Genomic DNA, 14,376 nt, shown 5'->3' with positions numbered 1-14,376 from the left:
CTTCTCTTTGTTTAGTTTATTTATTTCATTATATTCTTTTTATTGATGTTGTATTGTCTTAAAATTTAGAGGTATAGGTTCACTTCTCTTCAGAGGTGTATGCTGCCACACCACGGAAGCATCCAAAATCCTCTAGCATAGCCCCGTGTGTGCACAACCCCAGGCTCCTCTCTCTCCCTCTGGCAACCTCAATTCTCTATAGTCAGATTTCTAGGGTTTTTTGGTAAAGTTTTGTCTTTTCTTTTGTTTTGTTTTTTATATTCCACCTAGGAGTGGAATAATTCATTATTTGCCTTTCTCCTTCTTACTTGTAATAGTTAAACAAATACAAAGATAAAAGGAGTCATAAGAACGAGTGAACAAGTGATCACCTTGGCAAGTTTGTGTGTGCAAATGCATGTGTGTGTGTGTCCACATGCAAATGGGAATGTGAGGAATCAAGAGGCACTCTACTATTTGATATACATTGTTGTTGCCGTTCTCCTAAATCAAAGATAACTGAATTATTTATCCATAAGTGCTCAGAACAGCTTGACAAGTCCTCTGGGCAGGTGGGAGCCTTCTGTCTTCCACCTCTGGAGACGCCTGGTCTCCATTCTAGTGCTCAACTCTCTTAGAGTGGACAAAGGCTAGAGGAAAGACACCTGAAAATTAAGAAAGAGAAATTAAAAAGAGGAGTAACAGATGAAAATAGGAAGCAGAAATCTGGAAAAGAAGAGTGGTATGTATAGCAGAAAATGGATAGAAAAAAAGAGATAGGAAGGAAAAGAATGAGATTCTTGAGGAGGGGAGAATGTAAAGAAAGGTTAAAGTGATATACAAAATGATTATAAAAGGAAGATAAAAGATCACAGATATTAAGTGCTAAAAACTCTCACATGAATTTTTGTGAAACAACCTGAAAAATTCTAACACCAGTATTATGATCCCTAGAGATGAGAAAACTAAACTCAATGGTAAGTATCTGGCCTAAGATCACACAGGGAGTCAAGAAGAAATAGAGAACCAATATTGGTTCACCAAATAAATATTTATTGATAACATACTATAAACCAAGCATGTGTTAAGTAATACTACATGTATCACCTTGATATATAAATATATATTCCCATTTATAGATGTGGGTGAGAAATAAATATGAATTAATTTTTCAAGATTATAAAGCTAATAAATGGCAGAACTCCATCTATGGTGAAGTCCATGCTTTTTAAGCTAGAGCAAAATGTCTATTTCAGAAATGGGAAGAAAGGTCTAGGCTGAAAGATAGTTTGAAATCAAAGAAATCTAGAAAATAAATTAAGAAAGTTATGTACCCTAAATTTTGAGCTATATGGTGGTTTGGTTAAAACACAATTAGATTAGATTAAAAACTTTTCAGAAATTTCATTTTAACATTTATATTTGATTTTTCTGTCACTGCACCTTATTTTTTTATTACTGCTTTATTTTACAAAATAAATAGACTTACATATTGTAATAGAACCTTAGATTTAGATTTAGGGAACTTTAATGTATAATTTTGTTGTTAAATTTGGGCTAGTCATTAACAACCTCCAAAATCCACTTTCCTTATCTGAAAGAGAGGTAATAATACTTCCTTAATGACTTTTTAAGGTGGCTAAAAGTACAAAAGAGGTAATATAGTAAATATCTAGTACTATATGCTTGTAAGTAAATGCACACAGTTAAATTTCAAAGCATCCTTATCTCAGACTGCTTGAGAGCTTCCAGATTGCTCCTCCTTGGTCTCTGGAGATCATCCAAGGATTAAATCTTATCCTTGGATCAGTCAGTTCAAGAAGTCACATGCCTGGAGGCGCTGACTACTGCCCATTCACAGGGTGGTACGTTTCCGTGCACTTAGAAATATTTACAGTCCAACCTTTTACAATCTTCTAGGTTTATTTTTCCCTCTTGCATTCTTTCCAGAATTTTTATTGTGTATTTAATTCTATTCAATCTTTGGATATTAGGTCTAATTTTGAAAATGACAATTTATTTTATTGGATATAATGGGACTTTTAGATTTCAGTATATAGATTAATGTGAACACTACAAACTGTCCCTCTCCCTCCAGAAAGACATTCCTCTCCTAACTGTCTGCCCCTTTTCTACTCAAACTTGAAGAATTAGTCCAAGTGCCATATCCTTTATGGAGGCCTTCCTCAGCATCTTTCCTTCCTGTCTCCTCCTTTGAATTCCTGCTTGAAACTACCTTTTTCACAGCCCTCAGTTCTTCTGGAATGACTATACTCTCAAGGAGTTTTGATCAGACAATCATGGTAGCCTAGGTAAATGTGCATTGACATCACTTGTATACATTTGTGTCACCTTAACTAGACCATGAGATCATGAGGTTAGTGCTCTAGGCCTATTGATCTTTATATTCTTCCATTCATTCAGTACCTTATACATTTATTTATACATTCAACTAAATATAATACCGAGTTCCCATAGCAAGCCAGACCCAGTGCTTGGTGCCAAGGACACAGTGGTGATTAAAATCAGACCATTTTCACATTTGTGAAGTTTGTTATCTCAAATGTGTGTACGATTTTCTGAGCAAAGTTATAACCCTGTTCACTGCTAAGAAGGTAGGAAACTCTAGCTTTGAAATGAAAGATATGAGAGTGTAAGAGAGAGATTTCACCTGACGAGGCAAGATAATTTCAGAAAAAGCTGTTAAAGTTGAAATCTTAAGGATAAATATTTTATTACTATGTAAGGAGTTAACAGAATATAGTAGATACTCAAAAAAAAAAAAACTAAATAAAACAAAACATGAAGAGCCTCTTCAGGTGAAATAGTAAATTATAACAGAAATAATTATTGATTATTTAAGGCTTACTACACATATCTATATTATCTCATGTAATTCTTACAATCATATGAAAGAATATTTATATATCAACTTAGAAAGGGAAAGATTAGAAATTAGTGAATAAAATATAACACAAATTGTCTGCTTTCTCTCCAATCACAATTTATTTTAGCAATCCTCTCCCAAATATTTTTTCTCAGGAGATGTTATCATTTTTCTTTCCAGCAGAGGAAGCATGCCAAGTAACCTTAATTTAACATTTGAATTTATTTGTTCCAATTGTATTCTTTATCTTCACTTTGCAAATAAGATTTTCTTCATTCCTTCCCTCATTTCTGAGCTGAAATATTTAATTGAGTGAAGGATTAGAGTAGGGGTATTATAAGTATTTGCTGTATTTCATTTAGCAAATGTGATGGGTTATCAACATTGCTGCACTGTAGTCATATCTCTATAAATAGAAACTTATTACTAGAGGGTATAGAATAATTATATTATTCCCAATATCACTCTGCCCTGTGCCTGTCACTGGGTAGATACTCAATAAATGATTGGTTCTTAATGATGAATCTGAAATTATTTTTCCTTGACAGTCATTACTGAAGAATATTCATTTGAAGGGTCACCGCCAGGGTTAAAGACCGCAGTTAAAGGACAAAGCAAAGCTGGCTAGATTATGGAGACTGTCCTTGTTGTTTTGACCTCATTAGCATCATTCCCAGGGTTCTTGAACTCAATACCAAAAATAGGTCCATGACTTCATTAAGGAAAATCACAGCTCCTCTCTCCAGAAGCACAAACATGCAAGAGTGCAAATATACATATATTTTGAAATAACCTTACAAAATGTGACCCTGGATGAAATTTACACAAGAGCCTTTTGCTGCTGAAGTTTAGGAACAAGTTTCCTAATTCTGTAAATAGGATAACAACAGGCTGATGATGTATGTATCTAAAGGTAAATCCTACCCTAATCTTTTTTCCCTTTCATTTTAGTTCTTAGAGCACTGAGAAATTACTTTTTATTCCTTACTATAATGAGGCTTCTGTTTTGCAGATTTGTCTCTAGATAATTTCTTATGCAAATAAGTCATATGGTTATCTCCAATTTAACATCCTCATTGATCCAGACCTTTTGCATGAATTATCTGCTTTAGCCCTACAGAGAATTTCAAACTTATTCACTAATGCCTCAAGTTTCTCATTCACTTTTTAAACCAAATAGTAATGATGAAGACAGTTGTTTTTTGAGGCAACAGATGCCTATAGTTTGCATGGAGCTCATTAGCTTTACCTTGATAAAGTTTTGATTTCCCTGAGTTTTTTCACACATACTGGCCAGTTGTGCATTCAGACTCACCAATCTGTACTGCTAGGAGATGAACATGTGTTGGTGGTGACGACCTATAAGGGGGACCAAGAAGTCAAGTGCTTTCTGCCACAGATTGTGAAGTTACTGTTGATTTCTATCTTACCCCTTTGCTCCACTGATTTGATTTCTGTTGTAATTCTGCCAGCTTCATGCTCTAGACCAAGACACCTTCATCACAAACATGACAAAGAGTCAGGAGAGGCTTCACCCAGGATTCTCTCATCATGATCTCACTCAGCACTGCCTGCTTGACCTGTGCTGCTCACCATAACCAGCCCAGGCAGTTTTTCTTGCCTCTCTTCCATTTTATTTTTTTTCTTACTTTATTCTTTTCCTCCATTGCGATCATAAACATATGATGAACAATATGTGGGGATTTCATTCCTCCATAGAAGTCCCTTAGTTATAATTCTGAGAAGACAGGGACAGCTCCCCCATTTTCAGGAGAGTGATTATAATTAGACTTTTCTCCTTATAGTTCTTTCTCATTCTGTCCACACTCCTTCCTCTCCCTAACATATCCCTTCCTTTTTGGAATCTTTCCAGCAATAAAGCAGAAGGAGGCAGACTGAAAAAGGTTAGACAAGCACAACAATATTACTAGAATAAGTAACATATTGCCCATTAAACATTCAAAACCAACAGTTGCTCATGCGATCTGCCAATATTTTGAGAAACGCCAGTTTTACTACTAGGTGCCACTTGGCTTGAGCTGCTTAATTCATGATTTGTGAACTGACATCCAGGATAACAAAACCACATTCCAGTTAGGATTTTGCCTTCAGAGGAAAGCTGAAATATCACAACACAAAGCTCCCTGACTGCTTCCTCTCCTTCCTGCCTCCCTCTCTCCCTCTTTTTCTCCCACTCTCATGCCTCTGCCTTCATTCCAGAAACAAATGGATGTATTAAAACACTGAAATGTGTTTGTGGAAGATAAATAGTTTATCTCAAATATACTGTTGTGGTGTCAAACCAAGTCTCAAATACATGTACATATTTTATTCACAGACATAACATTTCAAAATGAGTAGTTTTTTTCTTTTTCAAACATTTATCCATGAACACAATAACTACAAAAAATAGTAAAGGAATGACAATGTAGCTCAGATCTTATCAGTATTGTGTGCCGATCTCATCAAGAACACAAGCCTAGAGTTTAGTATTTGTTCCATAAAAGATATCACTTCCCAACTGGCAGCAATGAATATTCTCTAAGTTTTTAACTCATCCTTATCCTATCTTCCATTTGGAAGTTTTCTTTTATTTTTGTTGTGCTGCCCACACATGTGTGACTTATTGGCTAAGGCTTTTAATCACATGGTCATGTTTTGTGTATACTTCAGTAAGGGAATTCTTGGTTGGTTAGGACATCAGCAGCTAAGTACCAGGGCCTGTGTTATTTGGGGTAGGGGACACACAAATATAAATCAAATGTGACCCCCACCATTTGACAGACCATAGGCTACTAGAGAGTTAACTAAACAAATGAATGTTGGTGGCATGTGGCATAAGTGCTGAAATGAATATTTTGATTTTCACTAAAATTCAAACTTTGAACAAAATGGAGTGGAAGGTGTGGCATCAGACCAATGAACTCCATCTTTCTGAACCAAACCCCAGGTACAACTGAGTGGGACCTGAAGTGTGCGGTTGCCAAAGCTGGTGTGCTAAAACAATGCTTCTCGGGCCTCCCTGGGGGTGCAAGGGGTTAAGGTGCAACCTATGAAGCTGTCTACAGCCACTGCAGCACGAGTTCAATCCCTAGCCAGGGAGCTAACCACATGGCGCAGCAGACCTCTCCTGACTCGCCTGCTGTTCCCCTCAGCAGTGTATTTCAGTTGATCTGCCTGTTCTGTTCCCCATTCTGTCACTGGTGAATCCTCTCACCCCCACACCTCTGGCCTATACCCCAGTTCTTGTATGCATAAATAAATAAATCTTAAAAAAAAAGATGATTCTCAACAGGAATATAGTCATGATTTAGAAGGGATCTTACAGGATTTAGAAGGTATCTTACAGGAAAGCAAGACTCCTCATGAATATTCTCTCAGAACAGTAGTGTGTCTCAGTGTGAGTCAAACATGATGGGAGGGGAGCAAGGCACAGGTGATTGAGGGCTATTTGCACCAATCTCTTACCATTGTCAAGAGGTTAGCTACACAGCATACGATTTTGTATTTAAAAAATAAACCACAATGATAGAGCACTTTTTTTTCGACAAATAAAGGCAAGGCAAAAATGCATCTTCCTCAGACATTTTTAACTATTAAAAAATTTACATGATACTTTAAGAACATACTATTCTATAATATTAATATAACAATGATAACAACAATAATGACACATGTCACCAACTCTGAAAGAATTACTCCTGTGTGGCAGCTAAAAAGGATTTGGTGAATAAATCCAACTAATTTTGGTAAATTATGGACTCAAACTGAGTAGCAGAGACTGATATGTTTCTGGAGCCTAGTTATTTGCACTATCAACAATTTGAATACATTACTCCAAATCTGTAGTACCCATATCCCAAAATTTTGATAAGAGTTATATGATACTAATTTATGACAGATTCTAAATAACCACTCTCACACCTTTGAGGCTGCAAGTCCACCCAGTCAAGTTCGCATCATTATTCCCATTACTTGTGCTACAGAGGGCAGATTTTATGATCCAAGAAGTATAATGCAGTCAAGCAGATAAGTGGGTTCAGATTTATTGTGAAGATGCCCTATTCTACTTCTTTTTTAAACCATGCCACAGGTCTTCAGGTGTGTGCATTTCACAAAATTAATGGAAAAATGTCATTTTCAAATTATCCAAGTCATTAGATGCTTGGAGTATCATAAATGAGTGAATGAAATCCAAAGATAAAACTCAAACCTTATATTGCTAAAGAATTTCACATTCTACTGTATCCCTAAAGCATTTGTTCTTTTTGGGTGGAAAAACTGACCAATCTATGTTTTATATGTCTCTTTAGAGCTGGTACACAGTAGTTGATATTGCTAATAATAAAGAAAAAGCTGACATTAGAAGGTAGAAAGATGAGATATAGTCATTCCTTCACTTGTCCATTCAATAAATATGTCATTAGAGTATTATATGTTCCACTAAACATGGGGCTGGACAGATGGAGAGCAGAGTTCCTGCCCTTCAGGGGTTCACATTTGAGTGGAAATTGTAAGACTGGGCAATAAGACTTGAACAACTGAGAATTAGTTAATTGGCAACACAATGTGGATATGAGAAATAATGGCAACTCATTAAGAAAGGGGACAACTTTAAAAAAGGAAGTCCAAGTAAAACTAAGAATCATGGCATATGAGCACTGGGTATCACAAATGTAACCCTTATTTTCTGACCATTCATTCCTTTAAATTTTTTAAAAATTTATTTATGCATACAAGAACTAGGGTACAGGCCAGAGGTGTGTGGTGGGGGTGCGTGTGAGAGGATTCACCAGAGACAGAGTGGGGAACAGAACAGGCAGACTGACTGAAATACACTGCTGAGGGGAGCAGCAGGCGAGTCAGGAGAGGTCTGCTGCGCCATGTGGGTACCTCCCTGGCTGGTAAGGGATGGATCTTGTGGTGCAGCAGCTGCAGATAGCCTCATAGGCTGCATCTTAACTCCTTCCACCACCAGGGAGGCCCTCCTTTAAAAATGTTTTGAAGGCACCTTTTATATCACGAATCAAAATCCTTAATTTGATTTCAATATGCTAGCATAAAACATAATCTTGTTACTATGGATGTAAATCCACCTAATTCCACATTAAAAAACAGTTCTAATTAGGTATAAACATTAAGACCAATTACAGAGACACAAAAATAAAAATGAATTTTAAAGAGTTTATGGATCTGAATGCACTGATGACAACAGCCATTTCTGGGATGAACGCTAAGACCTAAGCTAACATAAGCTAGGATGACTGCCTGGATATAGGTAATTTCTCTGGGGACCATTTTTGTATCACTAAACTTCTGGACAGGATGATCAATCCAAGGGGAAAAATGACTAAGGCTAGACTAATGAAGCTCTGTCCTGGAAACGTGAAACTTAAATGGAAAGTTGCAAAATGAGATGAGTGTTGTCAATGGGATTATGTTACAGAGAGAGTCCTGCTTAAGAATTGTCTTATTTTTGCCTGACTAAGGATATATTGTTCAACTTTTTCTCCAAGTCAAAGATTTATTTCTGCCAATTTCCAATAATTTTTGTCTTGCCCTTTATTGTGTAAGTTTGTGTTGCTCACAACTAACTTTTCTTCCTGAGATACTCAGAGTCTCTAGAAAATAAATGTCCACAATTAAAATTCTATTTAGCAAAACTTTTGTCATTGCGAAAATCTAAGGGCAGGATTACAAGTAAAATTTATGCAATCATTTAGTAGCATACATTTTTTCAATATGCTAGAAAATCAGATTAAAAAAAATCATGGTTATATTGAAGACTAAACACATTTGAAATCTGCTGTGTTAAAATAATGCAAACAGCGTTTTATGTATCATTTCCAGTGAGAGTCTATCATCCTTACACCCAAATGTTATTGATGTCATTCTTGAACAAGTAACTTTCTAATAGTCTTGTAATTTGAATTCATAGATATTGCTGCTATCAGGGGCTGGATATCTATGTCCAGGTGAAGAGCTAACACAGAATTCTTGCTTATTGTCACCTGGGTGTTTGTGAAAACTTCCATAGGATCAGTAAATCAAGTCTTCACCCTCCCACCATTTGAAGTCCTGCATGGGTCTACCTAGAGAGACTAAATCATATTTGGATGTCAGTTGCCTGCCCCATTATTGCTCAAGACTATAGAGACATTCTACACTGTTTGTGCTATGCTGGTATATCTGCCTACTTTGTTTATAGTCTTATCCATCTAGTTACTAATGAACCTTGTTGCTTTTATGCTGCTAATGAGAACAATACTAAGAGCAAACCTCTTTCACTATGCCTCGACTGGCTATGTTCTGGGACTTGGTAGTTTATATTTACTTGCTACTTAATATGGGTTACAAAATGACACTCATTAAGCCAGAGGTTAATCAGTGTAGTATACTGTATAGTATGTGTAGTATATTGTATAAGATTCTTTGTCATACAGAAAAAAATTGGAAAATATCCAATTCCTATAAGATGGGAAGCTGGTTTAGAGTCCAAAATTGCTTTGGGACATACTCAGCTTTTCATCACTTAATACATATTTATTGATTACTGCAATAGATGTCTTAAGTAGTCCAGATTCACTTTCCAGAAGGGAAACCTGTCTCCCAGCTGCTGTGAGAACTATGGATGGCTGCTTGCTTACATCTGGCCTTCTCTGCAGAATTTTTGGTGGCTGGCAGCCAAGAGGTCCAGAAATTCTTGGGTTTCAATTTATCTGCTCTCAAGTGATTAATGAAAGGCTGATTCAGGATTTTAAAATCCTAACTATTTTGTTTCAAAGAGGGATACTGCTGCAGGGTTTTCACAAACCAGAACCTCACCCTGCATCAGTACAAGTCAAGAGCTTTCTGGAGACAATATTCTTCTTCACTCTTTCCCCTCTCTTATCCTAGTTCTTTCCTGAGGAATATTCCTCAATAATCTTCTTTCCTCAGGTTTTTCCTAAGGAGTACTCCTAAATAATAAAAAATGATAAATGTTAAAATAAAAAAAATAAAAAAAATAACATACTCCTGAAGTCCTGTCTCAGGCACTGTGACTAAGGAACTTGACCTAAGATAATCACCTACTTTGCTCCAAGTAAAGGTCTAAATATTTTTCTTTTCCCTTTATCAGCTTGAATCTTTTTTCTTTCCCAGAATCTCTCAGAAACATTCTTGCGCAAATATGATTCATCCAATAAGTGACTTTCTTGATTCATAATTTTGATTCACAATTTCCTATTTCTCTGAATAATTACATTCTTCATATACCTTACTTTATTCTAGGGCCATACTCCTAAAATGTTATTTAATAAAGTTTCTGTAAATAGTCACATTTGAAATGGTATGCAAGTATGCTATTAAAGATACCATTGTTAATCTTTTCATTAAATGAATAGTGAAATGTAAAAATACATGAAATATGAAATGTATCTACATTGAAATTTAAATTTACATATGTCACACTGATATATTTTTTATTTATTTATTTTTTATTTTATTTTATTTTTGTGGGAACCTCGCCAGTGGCGGGGGAACAAACCGGCGCTGCAGAGGTGCAGCCCAGCGCTCAACCGCTGCGTCACCAGGGGAGGCCCCTGATACATTTTTTAAAAGGTACTGATTTCTGGGTAATGGTATTGTCACTGAAAGTATTTACTGGAAGCTTCTCCTCACCCACCCCTCACACTTCGATTTTATTTTATGACTCTCTTTCCTGCTTTAAGGTTGTGATATTCTGCCCCCAATGTTACTATCTTGTTGAGTTTACTTTATGCTGATGAATCCAGCTAAAGTTTTCCTTCTTTTCTTGTGCTGGGCATGAAGGGAGGATATGGCAGATAGACTGAATGAAAAAGAGAACAAGAGGTCAACTCCTGTTACTAAATTCCAAAAGGTTACATGCATGTTTTTTAGTTACTAAAACTCTTATATATCTATTGCCACTAGAAACAACTTGGAAATACCATGACCAAGCAGAGGATTTGTTATGTTTTTGTCTAATAGGATAGACAAAGTTTGGGTAAGAGAACAGAAGTTATTTAAAAGGATGAATAGTGTGAAGGTTAGGAGGAAGTGAAAAGTAGAAAGGCAAATGGAAGTACAACTGGTTGGAAGAAGAGAATCCTGGTGTGCCCGTACTTTCATGGAACTAGGCTTGGAAAATACTCAATAACAAGACTGTGTGGGTATTCTGTGGACTGGAGAGAATGGGCAGATTATTGGATCTAGAGAGTAGGTGATATAGACAGTATATACAGATGGTGTATGCATCAAAATCAGGTCCAAAGTGATTGAATCCTTGAGCAAACACTGAGTCCACATCAGGAGCTCTGGAGGAGCCAGGATTTAAATCTAATATGGTGATAGTGATCCTGGATATTCTCTCTTTATTCATTATTAAGGCACTGTTTATGGTGGTAAGGTACTATAACTTAGAATAAAAAAAACAGTATGAAAATAAGACATCAGGACAGGTGTGAATAGTTAAAGTTAAAAAGTATATTTAAAACCTTATAGGGATAGAAGGAGGGAGAAAATAATTGAATGAATGGCATCAAAAATGAACAAGGTATATGACAATGATAAGTCTAAATGGCTGAGAGACTCAACTAATTTCTTAAATCTTGTTTTAATAAGAAAACAATTACTGTGTATGATTAGGATATAATTATGTTTCTGCAAAAACAGTTCATAAAAGCAAAGAATGGAGTAATTGGAAAATTTGGACACTAATCAGTGGCTCTGGATATCTAATGTACATTGACTTGATAGTTGATGTTGCAGGGATTGAATTTGATGTTTTACAAAGATATGAAAACAAGAATATTCTATGTATATCTAAAAGATGTAGCATAATGGGTGAATGGAACTATTCTTCATAATAGGTAAAGAGAATGATTTTGGAGGCTGATTTAAGCAGTTTTTTTTAAAGGAACAGATGTTCATAGAGAACAATATTAAACATTAAGATGACAGGTAAGCAATATTATCTTGAGAAGAACAAATGGTGGACATCATTTCTGATAGTTTTATGGTAAACAGAATTATAAGCACATAAAAAGTCAACATAGGACAACTCATATAGCTGATTTAAAAAATATGAAATAGATATTAAAAATTCTAATTTATTAAAAGTCAATCTGAAGTTGATGCTATTATTTTATTGGTTAGCAAAAGTATATCACAAATGACTAAAAAGCATTCTGGCATCTTTGTAGTGAGGGTATTACAAAGTTCATCACTGTATACATGAATGACTGGAAATTGAAAATAGCACTTGATTTAAAGGTAATGCTGATGTCAGAGAAGAGAAAATAATGCAAAGAATGCAAACACAAACAAATACGAACTGAAAGCATTTAAAGTAAGATTGAATTTGGGAAAAAAACACATGCTTTCACAAACACACATATTCAAAAGGAAGATGAAGGTGGAAATCAGCAACACTGACAAAAGAACAAGCAGGAATGATTATAAGAAATAGAAGCTCATTCTATGTACTGCAAATATGAACAAAAGAGCTGTTCCTTTAAATGCTGAGTGTAAGTTAGCACTCTTCAAAGGTCAGAGAGGTGCCTGTAGATACATCATGTGAAAATTGAATAAAAAAGAAATGTTATTTAACACCTAGCATGTGCAAAATGCTAAATAAGATTCTTAGAGAAAGCCTATTAAACACATAAAATTGAATATCTTTATAACCCAAACATAAAAATTAGGAAATTTATAGAAGGGAAAGGCAAAAATTAATAAGATGGAGAAACTGTAAGAATGATACAAATTTAATTCATCAAATATTTAACAGCTACAATATGTAGTGCAATGTGCTTGAGGTTTTGAAAAATAATAATAAAGCAAAATTTGCCTTCATCTGTTCCTGTCTTCCAGAACTTTATTCTTCTTTGGAAGATAAATTTATATACAACAGAATCTGCCTTGTATTCAAGAATTTTCAGAGTTACATGTGTGCTGTAGTGAAAATGACAGTGAAATGAACAGAAATCCAAGATCCATTATGATTCTGAGAGTAAGTAGTTGGCCATGATGATCTCAATTTCCTCCTATATGTTCCAATTCCATGGTTTTCAGTTCTGAAGAAAAGACTAGAAGATTAGAATGGAAGTGAGGCTGTATCGACCAAGAAAAGAATAAGGGTGGATTAAAGGAAATAGGTTTAATATCAGCTATAGGCATAAGCAGCTGACAAAGATTAAGACTGGATGCTTAAAGGAATCATACATACTATGACCAGCAGAGGTCAAGCTGAAAGGTAAAACAACATTTGGGAGGAGGAATGTGTGTGACATAATATAAGATACTCCTTTATCTGATTTCAATACTAGTTATTAAACAGAGTATAGGAAGCAACTTAGAAAAGCAAGGCTCCCACTAGAACCTAGAATCCAGCAGGCTGATGTTGCCAGGAGCTCATACATACCCTGGAGAACTCCCAAGATGCAAGAGGATCTAATAAGGTTGGCCTAGCTAGAAAGTAAACATGTGAGTTCTTAAAGCACATAACAAAGGATAACTTTGGAGTTTCCATCTGTAGAAGGGCTTCATCTGCCCAAATACACATTTTAATGGAGGAGCAGGCTTTTTAAGTCATTGGTAGAGATTTATTCTTTGAGAGCAGAGATTCTTTCTATGTCTTCTTTTATTTAGTGTCTCTTGGTAGAGGAAATATGTAAAAGAGGGCATGAAGGTATTTCTGTTAAATATAAAGAGTAAGGTAATTAGATAAGATCCTACCTACCATTTCCTCTGTGTTTTTGTTGAGTATTGTATTATTTTACTATGTCCATATGCTAATGTATTAAAATGAAAACTATAAAGTAGCTTATTAATTTCTATCCTATCCCCTAACATTACAGGGAGTTTTTTAATTGATTTTCCACTAGTTTACATGACTATGTAAATTTCAGAGTATAACTTCACACCTCCATTTGCATACCTTCCTCACTTACCCTTCACAAACTCTCCAGTACTTCAACTCTGTCACCATCCCCCCCGCACCTTTCCTCCCTCTACCCCACTCTGGTAACCAGAATATTTTCCACAGAGCCAAAGATTTATTCTCATTTTCCCAGTTTGTTTTCTTTGGTTATTTATATTCTGCAAGTCTTATTTTAACAGACACTAAGCAAAATGATGATGTCAGTGTTTGCTATGACATGATATTTTGTAATGTTTTGCAGGCATCAGCCTGAGGTTTTCAAGGGTAAATGAATTAAGGGAAAGTTAAGGTGAAATAATACAAAATAATATTAAAAAGTCAAAAGAATATATAATAGACTAAAAGAATGCTAATTATAGAAGGGACCTCAGAGATTTAATTTCAGTCCTCATTTTACATTTGAGGTAACTGAGACCATAAAGGTGAAATGAGTAGTTGACAGTGACCCCAATTAAAATTTAAATCTTCTGACACTGCTTTGCAATCTTTTTCTTAAATTACATGGTAATCATCACTACTATTGAAAAGATGGTCTCATTCACCAGGTAAGTATGTTTATTCAAAT

The 14,376-nt window shown here is 35.4% G+C and overlaps 1 protein-coding gene and 1 long non-coding RNA gene across 5 annotated transcripts in view; one reads left to right on the top strand and one right to left on the bottom strand.

Annotated features, from left to right (window-relative positions):
• The window catches only part of LSAMP (limbic system associated membrane protein), a 615,816-nt gene that overhangs the window by 69,016 nt on the left and 532,424 nt on the right, over positions 1 to 14,376 (bottom strand). The window lies entirely within an intron of this gene.
• LOC129146739 (uncharacterized) overlaps positions 13,302 to 14,376 on the top strand; it is a 39,746-nt gene continuing 38,671 nt past the window's right edge. Inside the window, exon 1 of one of the 2 annotated variants that reach the window (XR_008553864.1) lies at positions 13,302 to 13,329. This is a non-coding gene — a long non-coding RNA (uncharacterized LOC129146739). Of the gene's footprint in view, positions 13,355 to 14,376 lie in introns of both variants that reach the window. The other variant, XR_008553863.1, reaches the window with a different exon arrangement.

The sequence above is a fragment of the Talpa occidentalis genome, unplaced genomic scaffold, assembly GCF_014898055.3.
Source record: "Talpa occidentalis isolate TD23 unplaced genomic scaffold, MPIMG_talOcc4v2.1 talOcc4.4, whole genome shotgun sequence".
NCBI classification, from domain to species: Eukaryota; Metazoa; Chordata; class Mammalia; order Eulipotyphla; family Talpidae; genus Talpa; species Talpa occidentalis.
This window is presented reverse-complemented; position numbering and strand designations above follow the sequence as displayed.